The following is a 27,039-nucleotide window of genomic DNA, read 5'->3' as shown; positions in this document are numbered from 1 at the left end:
AAAGTACACCATAGGGACGATTTTTAAAAAAAATTGTTTTATTTTCCTATTTATCAATTTTAATTACAGTCCAAACCGTTTACGACGACAACATATCGCTTAAATTGAACGAAATCAAGAACGTCATCGGCTGTTACGGCTATCGGTTTTTACACCAAATATTAGTAGTCCCATCGATGTCCTTATAATAGATTTTGACTGTATTATTACTATGTAGGTTAAGACTATTTTAAATACTGTATATTTGTGTGTTGGAAATAAATAAATTATTTGCATCACAAATAAAAATTCATAATCAACTTTATTAGTCAATTCACACGTGATAAATGACAAATTAATATTAATCTTTATTATGCAAATTAGTACTAATATCCCGTTAATCATTAATAAATCAAATTTGCGCCTATCAATTAACCTAATTTATTCCCAATTAATTTTTGATAGTATCGAAGCGGAATCTTTCTTCATCCAAAATATTGCCTATTACATTGATCGATGGCCTTTTAACTATAGTGTTCAGGCTTATAATATTAATTGCGTTATGTGGTTAAATTTCTAATAAATTATTAAAAATTTCGATCATTACGAGGTGATTATGATTTTGAAAATTACAATCTGATTAAGTAATATCAGATAAAACAAGGAAAATTATTAGACTTATAACTAATGTGTCTACGATTTTTAAAGATCCTTTAAGTTATGGCTGCGTTGTGGGATGAAGAACTGTTTTGTTACTATGTTATTTTTGTTACTATGCTATGTACCTCTGGGCTCCTCTTTTCACTTTAGCCGTATTCAACGGCTATCGAAAGGAATCGTCGACCATCAACCCCTTTCCGACCGGATAGATCTCTGACAACCACCCTGGTTCTACATAGTGGAGGTCCAACCCCCCTCTATGTAGCTGGACACTGAAGTATTACCAAACCAATTATATTTAGGGTTCTTTAAAAAAGAGCGTACCAATTCTTATAGGGCTGACAACACTCGCGAGCTCTCTGTTATTGAGTGTCCATGGGCGGTGGAATTACTTAACATCAGGTGAACCTCCTGCTCGTTCGGCCCCTGTTCTATACTATAAAAATATTGTAGGTGTTCCACAACCACCATATTTTGCCTTTTTAGGGCGTTCATATGTATTAAGTTTAAAAAACGTTGCAGTCTTTTAGGTGTAATCCTTGAAATCAGGCCTTAGCGACTTCCGTATGGCAAAAATGTATGGAATTCAGACATACAATAGTAATAGTTCGTGGTTTTCATATTCCCTATCCCTCATAATTTTAATCCGTATTAACTGATTTTGTTTTTATTACTCGCATTTAATTTGATTACGTTCTTTATATTATTAAGATAACAGTGCTTCATAATTATTTTGTATATTCAAATTTATGTGGGAGATGCCGGAATTAGGAACGTTGCATGATATACTAGGCGTGAAATTTATATTAATGTGAATTAGCAACCGTGAAACAAGATCCTATTATCTCACAGCCAATTCAGGTCAAAATTATCACAAAGTCTGTGATTCTCTGTCTTGTAAACTCGTCTTTCGAGTATATTTTGGCGCATAACTCCTCTGACTATGTCGGTGGCTGAAATGTCACACGATTCCAGTAAGCTTCAGACTAGAGAAGACAATAGACGTACTCTATATAAATTTTGGCATGTCAAGCATGGGTAAACTTTGGTTGTGGGTTAATCCTGGTTCAGTCGAAATCAAGATAGAGCTACCAGAAAATCACTTGGATCGTCTACTGCATCAATATTTTCCAGTCCTTGGCCCATTTTTTATCTAGAAACGGAATCTTAACTAGACTTTTATCAGATCGGTTAAGGCCTAAGCTTATTATGTATAAAGTTTTTTACAAGGGTTTTGTGTTTGACATCTGTTGACTGAAGAATTGATAAGAGATATTATCTTGGTAAAGTTAGACCCGTGAGATATGCTTTTTATTGAATGAAGTAATAGACGTGTACGATTAGAACCTTGTGATTGTAATTTATGTTTAATTTGTGCGGTATATATTTATTTATTAACACTTCGTTACATTACAATATAAAAAAATTTGACATAATTAAATCAAAAGGAGGGCAACTGGCGGCCTTATCGCTTTCGAGCGATCTCTTCCAGCGTTATACCTTAGCGACGTAGTGTTGAGGTGGCGCATTTGACTCTGGTGAGGTAAAAAAATATTACCCAAAAATTATTTAAATACTCCAGTTCAAACAAATTGTATGCCTCAAAACTTTAAAAAGCGATCAAAAAGAGTGGCGGAGAGTTTCTTGCCAGTTCTTCTTGCTCGCTCTACACCCTTGCTGACTGGTAGTAAATGTAAGTTTAAAATCAATTTGACATAGTTCCTGTTGACGTTTATAACTGTACTTATTTACCTATATGAATAAAGTTATTTTGAGTTTGAGTTTGAACGAAGACCTGTGTCTAGTTCTAGTCATGATTTTATTAATTTGAAAGATTTAAAAATATTTCTCTGTATAAATAGACCACCAGATCCAGGTCATAATTAGAAATTTCAGGGCTTCTTCATCGCTGTAAGCATCTTATATATATCAGTGCCTATCGTAACAAGTAATTCTTTAGATTATGATTTTTTTAAGTTTGCTATTTGTTTCGTGTGTGTTTTTTGATATTGGTTTTGAATTCTTATCAGTGTTGTCTTGTGTGAAATAAATAAATAAATGTCACACTGTCTAAAGGGAATCTAAAATCTAACATAAAATATATCCAAAATATATAATGAATGCATCAACTGGTCGTCCATCAAAGTCGATCAATGCGTAGGATGATACTAAATAGATGTGACAAACATTCTTTCTTGAGAAAGTTAATACTATGGGAAAATATTTTTTGATAGAAAGCTTTAGTTTCAGTTTACTTTAGATACATTTTCGTTTATATTAAAGAATGAAAAATGTTAACCGGTTCAATACTTTGTTTTTCCTTGACCCGGGTTCGATTTCTAGCATAACAATATGTTTTTGAAGCAGTCACTGTTTCTAGTTTATTATTACTAAATACTTAAATAAAATATTGACAACAACTTTTTTTAAGGTCTGGCCGCAAATTTCTTTATCTGTTTCATGATTATTTGTCAGTCTAATTGGTGATCACCTTCCTGTGCCTGACACACTTCCTCAAAAAAAAACGTAATAGTAAATGTTCGAGCGAATGTCAAATGCGCATATAGAAATAAAATCCATTGGTGCACAGCCGAAGATCGAACCTACGACCTCAGAGATGATAATCCCACGCTGAAGTCACTAGACCGACACAACTCACTAAATAACCTTGCTAACTTATAATGAGACAGAATAGTGCTTAGAACATATATCAGCCCCATGACCCCTTGCTAGGGATATACATCACGCGAGTTCCGGCGTAAACTGTGACAAGCAACAGCTTTTTCCATTTCTTACATCACCACATCGTAAACGTTATCGTCCCTAATAAAATTTGTATTAAAACAAATTAATAGCATATGATATACTAATCGCAGGTAGTTTGAGATAAAAAGTTGAAATATGATAACCATCCATAAGACAAGGCCAATTAGCGATCTTAATTTTTCAATAAACTTGTAGCGACTACTGCATTTAGATACTGAACTTGTATGAGATAAGAATGAAAGAAGACACAGGTTCAAGCAGGTTAATAACAAATTTAAAATTGGAACGAATTGGGACAAAGATTTCGAAATCGAAAATGGAATTCCGAATTACGTAATTGGCAAAGTTGGAGTGTTTTTGAAATGGATTCACTTGAAATACGTATACGTATTATGTGACCTTTGATAGCTCTGAGGATAAAAATAAAATATGAGATCAAGGAAACTGTTAAATCATTATTTATATTACATAAGAAAATCATTTGAAACGGGTTTTTAGTAATAAAAACATAAATACTAAACAAAACGTTGCTTACGGTGAACTCAGTGACTTATTTTGTTTGTGTGAATATGCCTAATTGATTGAAAACAAACATATATTACCCATAGTATATAATATTAGCCACTAGGCTAAGATTGTAGATTTTTGAATTTAAACATCGGTCCAGGAAGACATCCTGAGAAAACCGTGTAAATGTATGTCGACAGTAGGTACAAAAGCAAAGGGTTTTACCGCCAGTACTGATTGCTTTAATTTCCATACTTACATGTTTTTTTTTACAATTAGGAATTTGAATGTGCACTTTGGTTGCATCATCATATAAATAACGAAAAATGAGGTTAACTCGCCTCTTACTTAACAAACACTTAAATCCATATCTTAACAGTCAATTGTACAAGACATAATCGATTGTTTACCGATTAATTCCGATTCGCAATTACCATAAAGAATTGAATTTATTTCAGTACAGGTCACACTAAACGATATAACGCCGAGTGTAAAATTTTAATGGCTGAGAAATTATTTTTATTTATACTTTTACGATCCTGCTATCTTTACAATGATCTTTTAATTAGTAAATTTATTAAATATCAACTTTGTTTCGGAATTGGCATTTTGTGGATACCTTTGATTTTTATTTATTATATTTGCATTTTATTGTTAAAAATATCGTTTACACAAGTAAATATCTCATGATATTATGTTCGTTATTCAATCTATAAGCGTTTTTCAGATTTTCCCCAGATTTGTATTATTGATGTGGGGAAATGATTCTATGCTGCAATTTATTTGTTTAGCCATTTTAAGATACCATCTCCATTTTTAGCTGCGAGAGTAATCTTCCATTAAACACATTATTAACATTGGAGCATCTATACTTGTTTGCTACTCTGATGAAGCTCGTAGGTGGTCGAGGCCTTTAGTGCACACTATCCTTGACTTTTTTTCTTCAAACTGTTGTCTTTTACATAAATGCACAATCCAGAATTGAATGCATATCCCCCGAGGTCACACGCTTATCTCTATGCTGAATACCTATTATTACAATTATGTATGAACCACGAAGCTTCAACTAGTTATTGAAGGACAACTTATGAAGGCAATTTGAATTCCTAAATTGAACGAGGCACTAAGCACCATTAAAATTAATATTGTGTTTAGATTCTATTACAAATCGCTTCGCGGATTACATCGGATACTTTGTACAGTAAGATTTATGGACATAATATTCTATTACACGTTATACAAAAATGAAATACCATACACGTTAAATTATACAAACATAATAATACCGAAGAATCTGGTAAATGATTTATTAACTAGCGGAAACATTTGTTCGTGTGGATCCTTTATATTTTGGTCAAAGAAAAGTAACATAGTTAATTGTATCTAAACCATTATTAGGAATCTAATGAAATCAAGGACGTAGCAAGAGTTTAACATCATACAGTAGACTTTATTTTTAAAATTCAAGAATTTATTAATATAATTATTAAACCGTCCAAACGGGTTTGCAGTTCACATTTGCAAATAGTTATAAAAACGTGACGTAAAGGAAATGTTGTGTAAGGTTAAGCAATGTGAGCTTAACCTGATCTTTTGTTTTATATATTAGAGGTTTTAGATAAACCAAAAAAGTTCCTTAATACACAACAAAAGTAATTTATTTTACATACACACGTTTTTAGCTAATGGATTTTTTTCTAATATAAACTTACTTCGCTCGCTCTGCGACTCAAAAAGTGTCTTAGCCTCCGTAATCTTCCAGTGGTCACTATCCTTTGCTACCTTCCGCCAATTTCTGGCTTTCAGCTACAGTCTTCCTCTACTTGATTTATCCAGCTAGATACAAAAATTTGTTCTTCTAGAGTATTTTCTTGTTATCAAACAATAACTAAGGTACTAAAATATAGTAACGATAAGAAGTTATTTATCTCAAATACTACTATACACACATATCATATAAAATATGTAGTCATAGCAATAGCAATTAGCGTATAAAACCAATCAAGACTCAAGCATAAATGATAATTATCAAATTCAAAGCATCAATTAATACGTTAAAAACTTGAAATGATGCGGAAGTGAGTAGTCAATATCAGAAACAAATTGTTATAACCTACGTCAAAACAAATACTTATGAAACTTATAAGCTCAATATTAGGGTACTGCCACATTATGTTGTAACTATAGATTATGATTTGACATTGATTTTTAAAACATGCACATAACCTCATTCTACGCACCACCATACAACACAGCCTTCGTTAAATATATATAATATTTTTTATTGATTTTTTCCCTAGATGTTTCAACTTCTTTGTATATATTATGTGTTCCATTTCTGGCTATATCTTCAGTATAATTGTTAGGTACAAAATAAAATTAAAAACATTTTAAAAACAAACATAGCCTACGGTACTCAGAAGAACTGTGTTGGCTTGATGGTGTGACTCTCATTCACAAGATAGAAGATTCGAAGCCCTGCTGTGCTCCAATGGACGATTTTTTTTTCGGTTTCAGTAAACATTTAATTGACTAATGAAGTAATTTTTTCCATTTTGAATTGATTCATCCCAAACTTAAAAAAAATACAATTCATATGTAATGTATGTAATATTAGTATTAATGTTGAGTAATTTAATATTTTTTTTCACCATTAAACAAATCTTGAAAACTTGAATATATTGTTCGCTACTGGGACTTCTCCTGGGGTCCAAGAAAATCAACTTAGAAACTCGCAGACTTATGTTACTTTTCATACATACTTAAAATATGCCCCAACCATGTATATCATATTAGTAGTTTTGAAAGCGGTAATAAAATTTCATATCATCCGTATAACGTAATATGGAAACACCTTTTATAAATCTTGTACAACAGTCACGAATTAACAGACAACGATCATCAGTTTTATTTATTTTATTTTAACGGCGCCATCTGTCAATATTTTTGTTTCGTAACAAGCTGCACTTGTAAGCAATCTATAAATACCAATTAAATTGTACATATAACATTCTTGTGTCACACTGTCTTAACTTAACTCCTAAACGGCTTGACCGATGATATGTATTTCGTGTATTTTATTCTCGTTGTTGGGTCTTAGGCATGCTGGTTTCGTAACGAATTTTCAATTCTTAAAAGACCGGCAACGCATCCGCGAGCCCTCTGGCATTGAGTGTTTCCATGGGCGGCGGTTTATCAGATGAGCTTCCTACCCATTTTCCCCCTGTTCTATAAAAAACGTTGACTTTCACCGTGCAAGTGAAAAGCGAAGAAAAGTCCATTGTGCACAATCGAGGTTCGAACCAATAACCTCAGTCACTAAGCTACGCTTTATTACTTAAAATTATTCAAAAATATTTTTGAACATATTAATTGATTTTGGGTGTAAAGCTATAGTAATAAATAACACGAAATTAATGTTAATTCGTTTTATAGATTAATCTTAAAAATGGTGTGGCGCCATGTTTTTTATGAAACATGATTGAATCGATATGTTTCTTATATACCTGTATATCTACTGTCTTTGACAAAAAGTATAGAAATATATTTACGTAAAAAAATATATGAAAAATATTATTGGGTTTTTTAAATATATATTCATAATATCGTCTTAAGATTCAGCAGCTATTGCGGCTTGCTTTGCCGTATGTGTTTCGATAAATGTTGCGACGTGAACCAGACCACTGCAATAGCCACAGCAAAACCGTTGCCATGCCAACGAACAGCTAAAAGTAAAGGCGGACATTGAAGAAGTACACTACTTGAGACTAACAGTCAAAGTCAAAACAACGTAACGAATGCAGTATATAATAATTACACAACGATAACAAGAACATTGAATGAACATGAATTTTGGAGCTTTTTTTACTTGATTTTGAGTAGAGGGATTAATAATTCGTAAAACAAAATAATAACAAATTATTTTCTAAAACCGTAAAGTGAATGCTAAATGATACTAAATAATAAGTAGTAATGATAGACCGGTCGAGTTGGAAATCATCTTCATTTTCTTAGATGTTTATTTGCACGACAAACATAAAGTTTCCATACAGTCCGTGGCATACATAACTGGAATCTGTAAAAATGCCGATAAACGGGTTTTATATGAAACTGCATGCAATATCAGAAATTTAGAAATTGAAATAGATAGTAGTTCCTGTTCATCTAACATCAAATTTTGGTTATGAGGCTTTGAACCACCATTAAAGTCAAAATCTTTCATATAGTCAGTAGAATATTATTGAGTGCACTCTTCGTTTTGTGTCGTCGTTTTTTGTTAACATAACGAATGTCTCTATGACCTACCTCTTTAATCTATCTAAGCTGTTTCAAGTAGCGGCTAAATAGGCATCCCCTGGACAGGCACGCTTTCCATTTCAATCCCATACAGCACGTTTCAATTACGAGGTTTGAATCTACGACTGACACGATCAGGGTTGAGAATCCTTTAACGAAACCATGCCGTAATAAACGAAAGTTTTCACATAAACGAATGGACAAGTTTTATAACTTAATAACTTTGCGTGTAAGTTATGCCGGATCTTTTTGTGTCATTTGTGTTCGCAAGTTTCGCATGATTTATGTGTCCATAAATGTTTTGTTGTAAAATTGCATTATTTGAATGTATTGTGGGTGTGATCGCTATTATATCTCGAAAGTCGTAAAGTCGGCAATGCGTTTGTTGTTTCTCTTCATTTAAATCCAACATGTATTGTTCAAATATGTCGAACAAAAGTACACTGGCGTACCAATTAGCTTGGTTAATTAGATCAATTGAATTTCTCTGCTTCAGTCTTATACGCGCTGATTTCGTGATTATTTCCAATAACAATAGCTTTATTTGGATTATGTACATAAAACACTTAATTCCACACACTATTTACTAGTGGAAACCGTACAGTAAAGTTCAGTTTTGAGTTTATCGCATTTATATAGACTGAAAGATAGGGAAAATACGATTTTCTTCGTAAAACGTTAATTGTCGCCGAACTATCAGTTGGAAGTACATTATGTGTCCGGGTGTTTCATTAACTGGGTCAATGAAGCTGTTGTCAGAACCACATTTCTTTTCTGCTCTAGTACCTGGATGCCCCATACGCCGGACAGTCTAGCAGCATTATAGAGAGATCGATCGTTACTTAAAAACAATCGCAATCCATAAGAAGTAATTTCGAGGTTACAAGAAAAATTATAACCTCTAAAAAGCGTTATGGTTTTTCTCGAAGCAATTCGGGCTAAACAATCTAATTTAATATACCATGTCTTAACTGTGAGATACATTGTGTTTCGATGCGAGGGCCAAGTCAATATATTTATTTAAAAGAAAAAAGTATTTGTAATATCGATATGGTCACTATAAGATGTTGTTAGGCAAGCTAATTACGTGATAACTTAAGTAGGTCACTTAAGTATATATATATAGTCATAACATTTTACGTACTTCATTGCGATACTTGATATTTTACAAGTTATGTTTCTGATGTTAGTACTTTTTACAGCAATAGAAGTAGTACCGACCTCACTAAGCAAGTCATTGCGTTGAATTCTAGTTCCTATTCAATAATACATAATAGGAGTTGTGAATGTCATTAACGTTTCAAATAGTCGAGTGGAACGCGTCTTGTTGAATAAATATTGTCCAACAAGTTGCCAAGTGACATTTCAAGATTCCTCCCGCCATACTGACCAATCACATGCGTAGCTTTATAAGATTTCATTAGTGATAAGGAGTGTAATTTCCTAGCAACTATGATAATTCTGTGATTACATACAATCCAAAAAAATAGTGTTTTGTGTTTTGAAACAAATGATTGATAGGTATTTCTAGCTGGCTGATTCCTCTTCTATGGAAATCACGTCTTCGTGGTAACAAATATCGTTCTAACTTTAGTGTAATTTACAAAACACAAGGGTTTAAATGTATTTCATACATGATATAATATGCACTATCAGATGTTTTTTTTTAAATAAAATGGAAAATTATATTAATAATATTCATTCAATTTATTGACTTACTAACCTAAATTCATGACCGTTAGCTAACTTATCTTAAAAATCTCGTTCACCCAAATATGGTGTTTTTTCTATTTGTTTTTTATCCAATGTGGAGACTTACAGATCTTTCGTTCGGTACAGTACTTGACTCCAGATTGATTGAATATCTATTGATTGAATCTACGCAAACTTAGCGAGCAATATCTACAAAATTCCACTTCTACCACGTGGCAACAGACTCACCTGATGATAAATAGGCATAGACATTCAATTTCAGAGTGTTCGCGAGTACGTTGCAAGTCTTTTATTAATTTGTACGCTCATTTCCTGAAGGACCCTAAGTGGAATTGGTTCGTAAATACTTCACTGAGCTGGTTTGTATATAGTGGTGGTGCGCGGCAGAAACAAATCATAACTTTTAGTACATAACGACTAGAGATGACATCGACTCCGTCATACAATTAGCGCACAAGTGTTGTCTCATTTAAGAAACAAAATTCAGTGGTTACAGTTATTGGGTACGTCAATCATTGTTATAAAAAGTTTGACAAATGATATTTCGCGGTGTTGTTTGAAGGATTAAAAAAACATGAAACAGTTAAAGTGTGATTGATGGAGGCTCGTTTGCCAACTCGTCATGGATTGGAAATTGAATAGAGGATAATTTTACTGTCGTGTTTTATAAGGCTCTGTCCATACCACTTATTAAGAATGCTTGAAACGCAAATCAGTTTTTTTATAGAACAAAGGGCAAACTTGCAGGAGGCTCACGTCCTGTTAAGTGACACCCAAGGACACTTTCAATGCCCGGGTCTCAAGAGTGTGTTGCCGGCCTTTTACGTATTGGTACGTTTTCTTGAAGGACCCTAAGTCGAATTGGATCGGAAATACTTCAGTGGGCAGCTGGGTCCATATAGCGGTGGTGCGCGGCAAAAACTGCATTAAAAACGCTCATTTGTGGAACGACGTATACAGTGTAAGTAGGAAATGCCGCACCTATAATTTACTTTTACATGAATATTGTCATTTAAAAGGCAAAAGGCTTTCCCTTACAAGCCCTCATTGAGGGTGTCCATGGGCGGCGGTATCACTTAACATGAGGTGATCCTCCTGCCCGTATGGGGCATACATGACATGTTCTAAATAAAAAAATATGTATACGTATATTATGTATACTACCTTATAACCTCACTGTCATATTTTCAATTTGATAATCAGCTGACATTTATGTGGACTTTTTATTGTCGTCGGAGGTTCAAAAGCAGATTCCATTTGATCATTAATTTGACTGCGCAAGAGTACGCAAAATCGCTGTATATTGATCAAAGATTAACGATTCATATAAATTATGCCTAGTATGCTATAGGTTCTATCTATAATATTTAAACAATATTAAAATCGAGTAGAATGGACTATACAATATTGTACAATATACCTTGCACGGCTTGTTTTGCAGGTCACAATTTAAAGAACGAAAACGAAATCGAAAACACATTTTATTTTCTTTTGCGTCACCGCCGCCATACATATCAATAATCAAGCTGTTTCTTCAGCACTGGTACCACGACGCCATCGTTCTCTTTAATAAGGCGATATTTCATGATGTCCATTTCATAAGAGTGACGCAAAGAAATAAAATGAAACGGAAAAAAATGAATGACGGTTTTCGAAAAACAAATGCTGTATAAAATGAATTTCGAATTCCTCATAGATGAGGTCAAAGTGCCCAGTACAAGTTCATATGTAAGGACCTTATATTATTTAGTAAGTAGCCCGATTTTGACAGCAATAAAATTGAGATAATTTCTCTTAGTACTTAATAAACTTTTATCTCTCATACAAAACGAATAAAATAATAATAACTACAAATAAACGTATATAACTCAATCTGTATGGGAAGTGTTTTTTCATTTGCCTATAAATACTAACTTTCATTTGTCTTAAGTAGGTTGGAGGATTTGTTTCATACCATTAATAACTGTCTTGTAAGTCAGTACCAACCTTTTCATGCCATGTCCCACCTTAGCCTTTCTAAAATTCTTATGAATCCATTTAAACATACATTGTTTTTATGTCAATAATCAAATTATTAACTTAAGAAACTTAAATGATGCGTTTCAGAAAGAAATTACTAGGAAATTGTTAATGAAAAACAGTAAGTAAATTCCCAAAACATACAATGAAAAAGTGAATATCAAATGCCAAATAAATGTTTGAATAGCTTCCCTTAACAATAGAATTGTCCCCCTATGGGTCGTGGGCCCCACGTCGGAAAACACTGGTCTAGACGAATAGAAATCCTCGGACAAGTGAGGTCACTCCGTGAAGCCTGCGATTTACCCAGAAAACTTATTCGGACTTCGCACATCGCGTGTCTAAGTGCGGAAAAATTTACATACATATAAACTGTATAGAAATAAAATATCCCTTTTTGCCTATAAGATACAAATCAAAGAAGCATACGCAGAACTATATCTATCCCATAATATTCCGGGACTCCAGTCGTACTCAGAGTCACGGCGGCAATAGTCTTGCGTACAATTATTTTGTTACGTGAATTGAATCAAAAATATAACACACACATTACCGCATTCACACTAAATGTGATTATTTAAGTATTCCTAACGTGTTGATAACTACAATTTGATATCGACACTAAATCGTGCACAGTGGTTAGAATACAAATGCGGACACACAGGTAGTCCACTTTTGAATACAAAATTTTATACTCTTTGAATAACCTTAAAAACATTTTTAGCTGTGTTTACATTAATTATCTGTGGTCATCAATAACTTGACCGTTTTCAACGGAGAGCGATTCGAATCGCAAACGTGTTTCCGTACGGCTTGATTCCTTGGCGTTGCGTAGAGATGTAGGGTCTCTCGGCATCTTCTGGACAGTGTTCAGAGGATTTTTTGGACTAATACCTGCAGCTGATTTTCGTTTTCGGACGTCAATACAGAATACAGAAAACCATCCGTATCACTTCGATGTCCGTCGTTCGTCCACTGAGCGATTCTTATGGCAGTTTTTCCGCGCGCCACCACTGTATGGAATTGCCCACTGAAGTATCTAAGTATATATAACCAATTAGACTTATGGTCCCACAAGAGAAGGCCGGCAACGCATTTGCGCGCCTTCTGGCAATCTAAGTGTCCATGCGCGGCGGTAGCATTAAGATCAGGTAAGCCTCCAGCCCGTTTGCCTCCTATTACATAATAATAATAAAACTTATAATTAAAATAATTTATTTCATTAAGTAGACAAAGTTGGTGTAAATTATATTTTGCTAGACGTTCATGGCTTGTATTTTTAATATAAGCTGCTGGTTATAAAAATAAATAAATATAGTTTTTTTTATAAATCCCGGACGGGATCCTTTGGTATAAACAATCATCAAATTTAATAAGACTTATTACTTAATTTCTCCAATAACAATTTGTGATGTCATATTGTCTTGTGTAATTTTATACATACACGATGTTTTAGAAATTAAACAAAAATAAGGCTTTTACTGTTATACTTTCTTAAATATCTTTACATATAATCATTCACCTATCATCTAACATTAATGGACGAATGAGAAAAATTCATTTAATTGTCAATATTGAAACGAATTTGGATATTTTATATGAGTAATATGATATTTGCAATAAGATATTAAAGGCCTTTATTTTCGTACGAGAAGGAATGTTAAAAGTAAAAATGTCATCTTTTTAGTCCATTTTTAATGAAGGTTACATGGGTTATGCATTAAGTATTCAATTACAACCCAAACATTTATTATCTGGAAAATATTATATACTTCTGGGTACAAGCCGTGAAATCAAGATTGAAAGAGACAAGAGACGACCATTGTATCTTTAATATTCTATCAAATTTTTTTTTAAATTATAACTCTATTCAAATGCAGTGGGAATAATTTCTTCCATGGGGGATAATTCCTTTAAATTTATTGAAGTCTTTTAAGTCATTTCAGCAGTGTTGGTCTAGTGGCTACAGCGTGCGACTCTCATCCCTGAGGTAGTAGGTTCGATACCCGGCTGTGCACCAATGGATTTTCTTTCTATGTGCGCATTTAACATTAGCCCGAACGGTGAAGGAAAACATCGTGAGGAAACCGGCTTGCCTTAGACCCAAAAAGTCTTCCTTGAGATTCGCGACACTACTAGCTAGTACATATAATTTATGTATATAAACACATGGAAAATTTCTGTTTATTTATACAGAATATGTAATGGGCCACCCAAAAACAATTGTCCTTGAATTATATTTAAACGACCATAATAAAACTACTATATACTGTGATCTCTTGTTTGTCCTGCTTATGTTCACAGTACTGAATACCACGTCAGTTCAATTATCAACTTAAACTGACCTGCTAAACGTCATCACCGAAAAGATTTATTCTATTTTTATTACCAGAATGTAATGTGTACCAGAATGAATATGATGTGTGGTCAATGTAAGTTAGTAAAACACGATTGACCATATTTGGGTATAAGCTTCCTCTTATGGTTTCCATTAAAGCTCAGGTAATAATTTATTTATTTATTATTAATTTCAATGATCAAAGTCTAATTTCAGCCAGGGTTAGAATGGCTCTAGGTTCCTAGCCATTAAACCTAAGGGTAATTTATAAACGTGTTTGACACCCGTACGTCAATATGTTATTAATTAACACTTCGTTGTATACAGATATATAATACAGTTGACCCAATTAAATGAAAAGTAGGGCTTCTAGCTGGCTTATCGCTTACGAGAGATTTCTTCCAGTCAATGTGGAAAAAAATTGATAAGTCAAGCACATGTGTAAAATACTATAATATAGACCTAACGAAGGAAACAAAACAAATGTAATCAGTGAACAGGACAAATTAATAAAAGGACACATGATAAAGAAAACGTGCAGATGAATCTCGATAGTTTTTGATCAGTTTCACATCAGTTAATACGAAATTTAGGGATACGATGTGGATAGGTAATGTTTGTACAGTACAGATGTAAAGGAAGATAATGGAGGGGGGGCTAAGTAAATAGAGACAGGAATGTGCAAAACGAAGTCATACCAAACGGTTTGGACTATATACTCTAACACTAATACAACCGATCAGATTAATACGATCTAACTGTGGTCATAGCATAACATAATTGCGGTCTTAATATATACTATGGAACGAATAGAAAATCATTGTAACCATGGTAACACATTCAACCCAGGCTTTGTAATAAGGCTTTATGTTTATTGCTTTGTCATTTACATAAACATTCATGTCACGCAAATTAAAAGAATTACAATGCTTTGAGTCAAATTTAAATAAGAATAGGTTTTATTAATTAAGAAGTTTTAGTGTTTATTGAATTAATCAATTATCACTTTAAGATCCTGGTTATAATTAATTTGATATATTACGACTTTGTATGTGTTAAAAGACCATGTGAGAATTTTATTTTTGGCTTATTTTGTTTTGATCTTTTTTTAACTCCTAAAATGTCGACTGAGAGGTTATTCTGAGCATTATATGTGTAAACATTAGTTGTAAAAAATAAGTTAGTTTTTTAGTGGTCTTGTATTTGTATGGCGCCTTTTAGGGTAAAAATAGGTCTTATTTTGGATAGTAATTTTAATTGTTGTGACGTGGAGCGCCTTTTTTATTTTTATTATTGTTCAATTCTTCATGTGTAATGGAGAGTACCTTTCTTAAACAACCCTTATATACTATATAAATTGAGAGATTTCAAAATTTAACAAATACCTGTTCTAGATCAATATTTTTTATCAATTAACAGTAAGTTATTGTGTCAATGCGTTCTCTATATTTCGCTCAAGAGAAGATAAAACTTCTGATAACAATAAATTAGTAATCGAAGAAGCGAATATTGGTTGAAAGATTCCTTAGAAACCGTATTTAAAAATTTATGTATTTTATATGTTTGACACTATGTTTATTAATTAGGTACAATATTGACGTACAAAACAATAAAAACCAATGAAAATTCCACAAAACCAGCTCGCGTCTTCATATTTAGCATAATTATATATACAAAATTCTAGTGTCACAGTGTTTGTAGCCAAACTCCTCCGAAACTCGATGAATAACTATGTATACCCCAAGGTAATAAGGCTAAGCCACCCCTAAGAGTCCTTCCTTCAACTTTGATTTTGTTCCCTATCGAGTAGAGACTTGGGCTGTGGGGTCAAATGCACTGGCGCAAATGAAAGATTTAAGTTGGCGCCTGGAAGATCGGTGTGTCCTTTCAACGAATAAGCATCGTAATACACTGCCACATGAACCAAACTTTTGAAATTTCACCCTTAGATCACCCGAATTTGTTAATAAATATTACTATTGTATTATATATACCGCAAATCTAAGTTTACTGGGTCCATTAGATTCTATTAGATATATATCTATTATTTATATATATATATATTTATTGTCCTTTCTCGCCTAAAAACATAAACAATTTGGTGTATATAGATTGTTTTAAATATTTCAGGTCCAAATCAAGTCTTTATTAGGTTTCGGTAGATGGCATTAAAACTAACATATAGTATTCAACTCATTTAGTTTGATTGATTAGAGATAATATTGAATATTGCCTATATTCTATATGCCTGAGGGCTCACACGCCAGCCTATTAATGTCTAACAAGCAATTGTTTTTAATTATCCTAAGTAGTCTACAATTTAAATGGAACACTCAATCGTTTTGGTGACATTAGCCGTCCCCGCGATAGTATGATTGTATTACTTAGCCTACCTTTTAGTAGCTACATACCAACATATGAAACATTGCTAAATGTATAGAAATTGTACGTTTTTCCGAATTAAAAACCCAAGTACTAACTTACGATTTATTTTTAAACAATTTTCCAATTTTTCTCTGCACAAAAACCTTCTCGGAGTTTAAGGAAAAAAAACTGTCTTCGACTTATACGCTTAGCAACAAATTTAGCGATTAATTTTATTTATAAAGATTGTTTATCCGGGTCGCGCTGCTAGTTTAGTAATAAATTTTTATTTCGACAAATAATATAGCCATTTGGTATTCTTGGAATGTTGAATTTGCAGCAATATGTCACGTATAATTAATTATTAACATATTAGTCTTATTGGGGAGCTTTTGAATATTTTATGACGTATGTCCATTTTATAAATAGCGGTCCAATTGAATTATTCTAACACTAATATTATATTTCCGAGCTAATCACAAATTTGTTGCTCAATAATAAACAAGTCTTTGATCATACTTCGATTTGTTACCTTTGGAGTACTGACTCTTGGTTCTGGGGTAAGTTCGCGCCTGGTACCGGTGACCAGAGCTGGTGCTGTCCTTTCAACGAATAAGTATCGTAATACATCGAGGTAATGCTGCCAGCGTTAAAGGTACACAGGGACCAGACTTTTTAAATTTGTTTAAACTTAATAAAGTTTAAACAACAAAAATATTTGTTTACTTTTATTCAAAAGCAAATCATTTGGATTAAACCACCTAAAATGGCACTTTTGAACGTTAATTTTTTATATAAAGATGATTCTAGTTACTCCTTCCAAATGGTTGTTTCGTGTGGAGAAGAATTGCTAAGAAACTCCACACTAGCTTTTAAAATAGGTTAAACAATATTTTGTATACATTATTTTTGTATTATTATGACTATGTTGTTTAAGAAAATTGTGTATACTGTATATTTGATTGTTATTTTTAGGTTTTAATAAACTAATGTCCTACTTTTATGTATCTACTTCTTTGATGCTTAGTTGTTATTGCATATGGCGTTCTAAAAGTTCTGAGTTCGATTCAAATATATGATTTGTGGTGTTTCAAAGAGCGTACAAATTCTTATCTCCGGCAGGGCCGCCTAAGTCTTCTCGCATTTCGGAAGCCCTCAGAAATGATAAATTTATCTGGTTATGTGACGTAGGCAAAAATGGCGCCGATATATATACGGATACCTGCCCGATTACCTTGTAATTAATCCCCCTGATACCAAGAATCGGACAAAGTAGGGATTACATGTAATATAAAACGTAATATACCGTACTGTTAAACTGCGGTGAAGGCGCCATGTGTCATATCGTAAGGTTTCTGGTTTTTAAGTCCACTCAAAAATATAAATTATTAAATTTGTTAGTTGCAGAGAACAAGACTCTTTACTGCATTTTTTGATCCCTTTGGATTAGAAACTCTTGGGCCGTGGGATCAAGTGCTCAGGTTAGAAGACTTAAGTTGGGCTCTGGTAGATAGTACCAGTGACCTCTAGTGCTGTCCATGCTCAAGAGCATCGCAGTACAGTGAGGAAATGCTACCAGGATTAACGATACAATAACACAGTTAGCAGGAAGCGAGGTTTGATCAAGGAAAGTACCAGTTCTGGAGTACTACAGGCGCTGATTGAAATATTTATACAGAATAAATTCAAAGTTGGACGAAAGATTTATATTTTGCCGTTTATTATTTTCTGTCTGCTCTTCAGCTGCGCCAGCTTTTACGCTTATTTGAAGGAGGTGAGAGGTCACATTTCCATATAATGGGATGCTTCATCCTATACCAACCTCCAAGGAATCAAATACATTTCATCTACCACTTGCCAACATACCTAGCTATGCCTGTTGGCTCCAAAATGGCTGGATAGAGAAAATTGACCTGCATAATTTTGGTAATTGAGGCCATGGTGCCCAAGGCTTATTGACATAGGGCCACTCTTGGAGAGTACATATGGACACTGCATAGCGAAGGTCGATGGCAATTTAAAGTGAATCAGAGTCCATAAGGTACCCTTTTGGTGAAGGATTAAGTCAATGATCAGCTTCCCAAGACCTGGCCTAATAAGTTTTGGAATTCTGATTTACAAAGAGATCTCACCTCCTGGACCAGATACTAAGCACGCATTTCTCACATCTGTTAAACTCGAAACCTTGTAGTTTATAGAAAAAAAAAATGTTTGTGTACTTAACATGCTTATATGTTTATATAGTTATACTTCTTTGGCGTAACAAGATAAGAATCTTTTCAAACATTTTATCTTTTGGAGAAATAACAACACTAACAATAGAAAAGAAAAGTCATCATCTTCTCCTAACGCGTCAAGAGAAGTATTACTTCAAAAAAACTAAAATATTGACTATAGCTAACTTCAGGGTGTCTGTTTTTTGTGACGCTGTGCACGCAGAAATTTACTCTTTCCATTTGAGACCTTGCCTTGCCCTGTGCCATTTGCTCTTTTTCTTCTCCTTAATTTGTTCAATCAGTATATGTGTATTGTGTATGTCACGCGTTTGAATTCTGCTAAAATTAATTAATTGATGACGATACTAATGTGATATAGTGTTTCAACCATTCATGATATGTTATTAAAAATTTGAAGCCAGTAAAAATGTTTTTAAATAGGGTTAGGGTCACAGAATTAATCCAATAGACTATCGAAGCCCTGAGACTGTGTATATTGGCTATACAGTAAAACTAGTGTAATCTTCAATCATTTTAAGATTAAAAAGATTTATTATATGACTGTAAATATTTTTTGGATCAGTTATGTAAAAGAAAATACTTTTCCTGGATTACAATCGATTACCAAACCATGGACATCATCATCATACCACACAAATAATCTTAAAAAATCTTTCTGACATATGCATGCCATAGATGGAATTTTACAAATAAAAGGATAAAAATACATGAAGACGAGGCATGGGAAGGAGCATGATTAACATTGATACGGTACACAAGTTAAGACATATAAAAGTAAGATCAGAAACGAAAGCAATTAAAGGTCTAAGCCACAAAAAAACTGAAGTGGAAATGGGGATCACAGGTGGACGAAAACAGTAACAGCTACAGAGGCAGACTCTACTAAGATCTACTAAGATATTTAGTATCACATAGTATAATTACATAACAGGAAATAAATAAAATAACCAATTGATTACCAGGTCCAAACATACAATATGACACATGATAAGGTTTAAAGCAATCCTACCCTTCCATTAAAAGTCAGTAGCCCACCCTTGGTAGCTTTCAGATGTCCATGGGCGGTAAGCACATCTTTGTAAGTGACCAGCCTGCTCGCCCCTCATCCATTATAAAATCATAATTAAAGTTTAACAGTTGTATTGAAAATTTGCTTAAAGATAACCATTATTGATTTGTTTCATTCCATTACAAAGTACAATGATAACTCTTAAATAAAAAAATACTCAACACTAAACGTAACACAAACAAATGTTTAATCCAAAACAATAACTAATACTAAATATGTTATTATTATAAAGAAAAAACAAATACAGACGATGAAAATAAAAATATTTGATGTTGTGTGTAAAATGTGTGCAGTCATATTTTCCTATATATTTGTATATGGTGTTTTAGGACTTATAAATAAATAAATGAAATGTTGAAGAAATTATAGTTTCTGACTTATGTTCGGATACGAGTTCGACGGGTTCATACAGTAACAATTTAAAGGGAGAGTATAGCCACGCTTCTAAGGAAGGATTGTATTATTATCACAAATATATAAAATACACGAAGCTTCGGAAGAATCTAGTCATATAAATTCCAAGTATAGAATCTAATACCAATAAATATGTCTTGTGTTTGTGGAGTCAATTCTGGCCACTAGGCCATTAGGTTAAGGGCTCTCAACGCCATAATATTCTTTGCCCTGTCAAAGGCGCTGTCACTAATTGATGAGACCCTTAAATATTATCTGTGGAATTAACACGTGTAGACACTACTTTGTAAGTGTATCTATGTATTAGTAGATATTTTTTATTAGTGGCAGGTATTTAAGTAATTTGCAATCAAAATAGAATTTTATATAAGCGGTATGTTAGTAAAGGTATTCAAGCGAGAGAAATTGGTTATTTTCTTGTGTAGAAATTAGTTGGAGGGAAGTTTAAATTCATGTTAAGGATGTTCCGCATCTAGTCTTGAAATTAATTTTGGTCAAAAGCAGTGTTGGTTTAGTAGAGTTCAGCGGCTCATCCCTGAGGTATGCTCGATCCACGGCTCTGCATCAATGGACTATCTATTTGCGGCACAAACTCGAACGATGAAAGAAAACATTTTCGACAAAAACATCGACGGCGTGTGTCAGACAAAGAAGGCTGGTCAAGTAGGCGATCAGCCTTCTTTAAGCAGAAAATAATAAATGATCCCGAAACAGATACAGATATCTGAGGTCACGACTTATGAGGTTGTAAAGCCAGTGGTTATTATGGCTGAAATAAACATTAAATAATAATAAAACTTGAACAGTGTTTTATATAAATAATTTAATATATCCCTCCATAGGTAAGTATAACCATTCATAATAGTAAAACATAATTAATAAAGATTATTTATTTGACTCCCTACTTCATATTGGCTAATAATATAGTGTAAAGTTATTGCCTATGTAACTGGTGGCAATAAAAGGAGTCGAATAAACCCAAGGTCACCACTCCTCCCACGCTGATAGAAAATTACTAACTATAATATTAGTGTGAAAAAAAGTGAAAGAAGAAATTCTTAAAAACTAAGTTCAGCTATATTTATTAGCTTTTTTTTCTTTTTATAAAATAGGGGGCAAACGGGCAGGAGGCTCACCTGATGTTAAGTGATACCGCCGCCCATGGACACTCTCAATGCCAGAGGGCTCGCGAGTGCGTTGCCGGCCTTTTAAGAATTTGTACGCTCTTTTCTTGAAGGACCCTAAGCTAAATGACAGAAGTTTGCCACATTATAGTATCTTGCAAAATAAACACCATACAATAGCAAGACGTTCTAATAACTTACTGAAGAGTTACTTCAAATGAATTGCTTTGAGCTTAGCATGACAGGACGTTGACTGGCTAAGAGATAATAGAAATATAAGTTTAATGACTTAAAACACTAATTGTTTTCAAATTCAACATACACATACATGACGGCTAAACCAGTCGAGTTAACCATTTAAGGTTTGTGTTAAACTCTACTGTCGTAATTCGAGTGGCGGAGGTATTGACATTTGACAAATGTATTTGTCAATTGTCAAATTTTGGAATATCACAATAGAGGGAAATGGCGTCATGGCTAGAATTCAAATACACTAAATAATAACATACATATTATATTGAGAAATTGTTTTTCCTTGACAAGAATTAACAACTATATATATTAAACTGAAATCAAAGCATCCAATTTCCTTATATGTCCAGCTATAAATAAAGGCCGTGTAAAATACTAAAACTGTTGAATGTACCTACGGCCAACCATATGGATCACCTTGAACGGCGAATATAAATACTAATTTTATAAGAAAGTAATTGGTATTGTAATATATCAAAATCGGGGGCGGATTTTGACACTCTCTCATTTTTTTTTGAATTCCTAACACAGGCTATATTTAAGACCAAAAAAGTGAATTAAATATATTTAATTAATTTTCAAAAACCTCGGTTCACTTTTGGCTTTTCATTTGAATCATCAAAAATATTGATATATTACCTTATCAGTTTATGTTAGGCTGTAAACTCATATTGCGTGACATGGAACTCTATTCTGCGGTTAGTTAAGAACCTCTGTGTAATTGTTCTGGCGTGTGGTCGCGCTGTGCCATCCTAATAACCATATTTTCATTCTGATACATTAGACCTTGATTGTGTCTTGGTCACGTTTTATTGCGCAACACGATTAGCAGTTTCAACACGAAAATTCTTACTTAATTTTCTTATTTTATTACTCGTTTCTTGTACTAATCATTGCTTATTAATATTTCGTAAATGATAATTTGAGTATAAAGTTGTTATTTCAAACAAAAGGCTCATCTACATTCATTTGAAATTATTTTAAGTCAAAGTCAAAAATAAAAAATGTAATAAATGTATGTATTTATGTTATACATTTCTGTTCTGTTCTAGACAATATAGAAATATAAAACATTATTAATAAATATTAAATACAATAAATTGTTACAAAGAGAACTAAATGTATTGGCCGTAATTTATTAAGATTTGAAGATTCTATTAGTCATCAGTATGAAAATACTAATTATTACTCAATTATAATTTAATAATTTTCAAGAGACGAGAAGTGGCAGGAAATTATATTGATTTAAGACCCTGAAACCACCTCGTGGTTTCTGGAATTAAATATTATAATAAAAGTAATTATATTAATCTCTCACCCCTGAGGACGTAGATTCAATCCCGGCTGTTCACTAATTCACTTGCTTTCTATGTATTTAACATTCGTTTGAACGGTGAAGAAAAACATCGTGAGAAAACCGGCTTGCCTTAGGCCCAAAAAATTGACGGCGTGTGTCAAGCACGGGAGGCTTATCATCTACTTGCCTATTAGAGTGATCAATGATCATGAAACATACATAAATCTGAGGCCCGGACTGGTTGTAGCGCCACTGATTTATTTTAATAAAACTAATAATATATTTATTTGGGTCCCATTGCCTTAATTGTTTTGAATAAGCAAATATTACTTGAAGGCTAAAACCTGAGGAGGCTCTTAACTAAAATTACTTCAAATATTAGTAGTGTTGACCCATATTATCTTGTAAAGTATTTTTTTAGTTAAAAGGCAATGTATAAACCTACTTAAAGAAGCCTTTTTATATTGACATCCAGTCAGTATGGTCAGAAACTGACCTATCTGTAATATAAAAAACAAGTTTCTTGAGCACTTAGAATGTTCTAAATTCAAAAATTCTACTGAGACACACCTATGATAGGCGAACGCGAGTACAGTTTTCTGTATGCTCACGACCACGCCTTGTTTGAATATAATGTTGAACATAATTCGGACGTGGCATATAGAACAATATTTGCGATTACACAATGTTCATTTCACTTATCGCAATATTTGTACGACAATTATAAAAACAAATTCTACACGGCTAAAGTATACGAAAACTCAATTTTGTATGTGAACAATCGTATCGAGCGTGATCTCGCATTAATTAGCCATTTGATAAATGTCCAGGAAAATTCCAGATCGCAATACATTTTTTTTTGTATAGTTTTACATATAAATGAACGAATATAGTATAAATATAAATACATCTCATCAGTCATACATTAGATCGAAATTAAGGACATAATTAATTATAGAATCCTATAGTTGTATTTAATTATTCAGAGACAATTCTTAAGAAAAAGTCGATTTTTAAAAACTCTAGTAGGAATCTAGATAATGACTGACACATCGTTCATTGTTTGATCTGATTGCCGGCTTTCATTTTTTCACCTGGGAATTAGCCAAAGAAAATATATATTTTAAAAAAAGTATAAAGAAACATAGCGGTCGATCGCAGTTCGACACATTTAGGGTTGAATATATATTCTTGTATATAAAATAGAGCAGTGTTGGCCTAGTGGCGTGCGACTCTCTAAGGTCGCGGGTTCCATCCTCGGGTGTGCGGGTGAAAACCAAAGAATTTTCTTTCTATGTGCGCATTAAACATTAGCTCGAACGGTGAAGGAAAACATCGTGAGGAAACCGGCTTGCCTTAGACCCAAAAAGTTGACGGCGTGCGTCAGGCACAGAAGGCTGATCACCTACTTGCCTATTCGATTAACAAATGGTCATGAAACAGATACAGAAATCTGAGGCCCAGACCTAAAAAGGTTGTAGCGCCATTGATTTATTTATTTTTATATAAAATATATACCTTCATCTTTTCGGTTTCCTTTTATGTTTATATACCAAGAACTGTTGTCTACAAGTGATACGATAAAATGCCTAAGTAAATATCCGTGTACTATTAGTTGAATTATGTTCTGGAGTTTTTGATTAAATTGTTCTACAAATTGTTGATAATAATCGGCGCCAGTGTTAAGGACAAGCATACTAATGTTTTATATAGTTACATATCATATTGAAAATTAGATAAATGCGTTATTTATATACATAACTGACATTACAAAAGAGCGAGACAAGTTAATATAAGCAATATACATCCTTTTGTTTTTATCCAACAAAAAACCTTTATATTACTCATGTAGTTAAAAAAAACAATTATTTTTAAGAAAATTTATTTTTGGAAACTGGTATGCGAGTCAAGAATTTTTATAGTAAAAGACTTTGTCATTAGAATTTAAACAGTACTTTTGCTTTTCATTTACCTAAAAAATCCGTTTGTTTGGTGTTTTTAAACTTCTGATTCATAAACATATGCCAACAACCGAACACAAAATGGCATCGAACTTAGTACACGAATGGTAATTGGTATGTGCTAATGCATTTTTGCAATTCTTTGTCTTAATTAAAACCTTGATTGACGTCTTAAATAATATTCTTATTACTTCACGATAACAATCTAAATAACTTATGACTGGCATTAAAAAATGCTTTTAAAAAAAACATAGTAAAGTTAAACAAATATTATCCATAAAATATCGGAATTAACTTAATTAAACAGATCTCGCTTCAGATAACTTAGGCTATGACGTACTGTAATAATAAAACTTACGTACGTACGTATAAATATAATAATTATCCCAGATATGCATTTAATAATTGTTTTAATAAATAATTTAACACGGCTGATCTTAAACCTACATCATATCTGTCAATAGGTTTTGAGTCTGTTTAATTATATTAGGTAAGCAAAAAATTAAGAGAGAATATTAAATGCATTTTTATATTCCGTTTTTTCTGTGGGGCATACGAGCAGGTGAGTGAGAAAGAATTGCTTACCGCCCATAGACTGCTGCAACGCCAAAATCTTACGAGTCTGATAAACTTAATCCGTGATATTTTTCATACAATAGAATATTTTCAAAATCATCTAAATATCACTGTTGATTGCAACTGCAAACCGCTCGTCACACTAACGTGGTTAAAAAAAATAACGGTAAAACTCTTTGTCGTAACTTTCCGTTTCTGTTTTATAATTAAAAAAAATCTAAACAGGTGATCAGCCTTCTTTATCTGATACCAACTTTTTGAATGCCAATTTTCTCACGATGATTTCCTTGCGCATGTAGAAAGAAAAGTCCACTTGTCGAGGGTTCGGACCTCAGGAATGAGAGTCGCAGTCGCCATGCCAAAAACTCCTCAAACTTAGTACGTGTTTATATTAACCACACCCTATAAACCTTATCGTTATGTAGACGTTTCATCTCGAAAACGTAACGATAACTTTCCTTTGTTTTTCAAACGCCTTATCGATCTGGACTTAGTCATTCATTGCTCATTGCGTTCAAAAATGTTAATCACATTAACATCATTGGCGGTTGATTAAGCTGGTGGTCAAAACACGAGTTAAGTGTTGATTAACTAAGGTAACATTCAGAGTACCGATTAAATGATTATATAAGAAACTCTCGCTGAATATGACTGACTGCGTTCAAAAGTTATCTGGTTAGCGCTGCGCTGTCTTAGTTCTCATGTCATTTTCACACGTGTATAATACCTATCTATAACATATTTTCATAAGTTTTGTTAAGATTGTCCTCCTTATAATTTTTGAGACCAAAAATAAAAATATTTGTATTTTTTTAATAATTTAGGTTAATTAAATATGGTTAATTTAACTGAAGTTTAAATTTAATTATTAAACATCTGAAACTAGTAGATTTCTTACTAGTTCTTAAAAAGTCAATATTTTAATTATTCTAGCTATCGAAAGCTAACAGCTAAATGAAACACTCACACACACCGCTGGCTCTGTGAACCAGAATATGTTATGGTCTCCAAAACGAGAAACTTTCAGTCCTGTACCATGTCCCGCCAATTGGTCACTTCTCGCTGCTGCAGATCCTCTTACACTTTGTCCATCCAGCTGTGCCGGCCTCAAGATCTCCCTACCATGCGTGAAAAGTGTCTTCCCAACATGGAAGTTCAACAATAATGTTGGGTTGGATTCCCAATTCTTCAATTTCGGCATTTTTCTGACCATGATCGATCCCAACTCTTCCTCAGTTCCTTCTATTAAAGAAATCTACATGTTCTATGTTTTCCAAATTTAACGTTCATCGGATATTAAATTTCGTAGTTTTTATATTATTATTATATGAATAATTGACGACTTTGAGTATGGTGAAAATGTATCAGTCCACACAAACATTAGAACATTATCTAAGTAATACTGTCAACGTACTGATTAACAAACAAATTATATCATGATGAAAATTACTGAACATTGTGGAATTG

At 33.0% G+C, this 27,039-nt stretch overlaps 1 protein-coding gene across 2 annotated transcripts in view; it reads left to right on the top strand.

Annotated features, from left to right (window-relative positions):
- The window catches only part of LOC123720595, a 97,959-nt gene that overhangs the window by 24,643 nt on the left and 46,277 nt on the right, over positions 1-27,039 (top strand). The gene's annotated exons all lie outside the window — the stretch shown is intronic.

The sequence above is a fragment of the Pieris brassicae genome, chromosome 2 (assembly GCF_905147105.1).
Source record: "Pieris brassicae chromosome 2, ilPieBrab1.1, whole genome shotgun sequence".
NCBI classification, from domain to species: domain Eukaryota; kingdom Metazoa; phylum Arthropoda; class Insecta; order Lepidoptera; family Pieridae; genus Pieris; species Pieris brassicae.
This window is presented reverse-complemented; position numbering and strand designations above follow the sequence as displayed.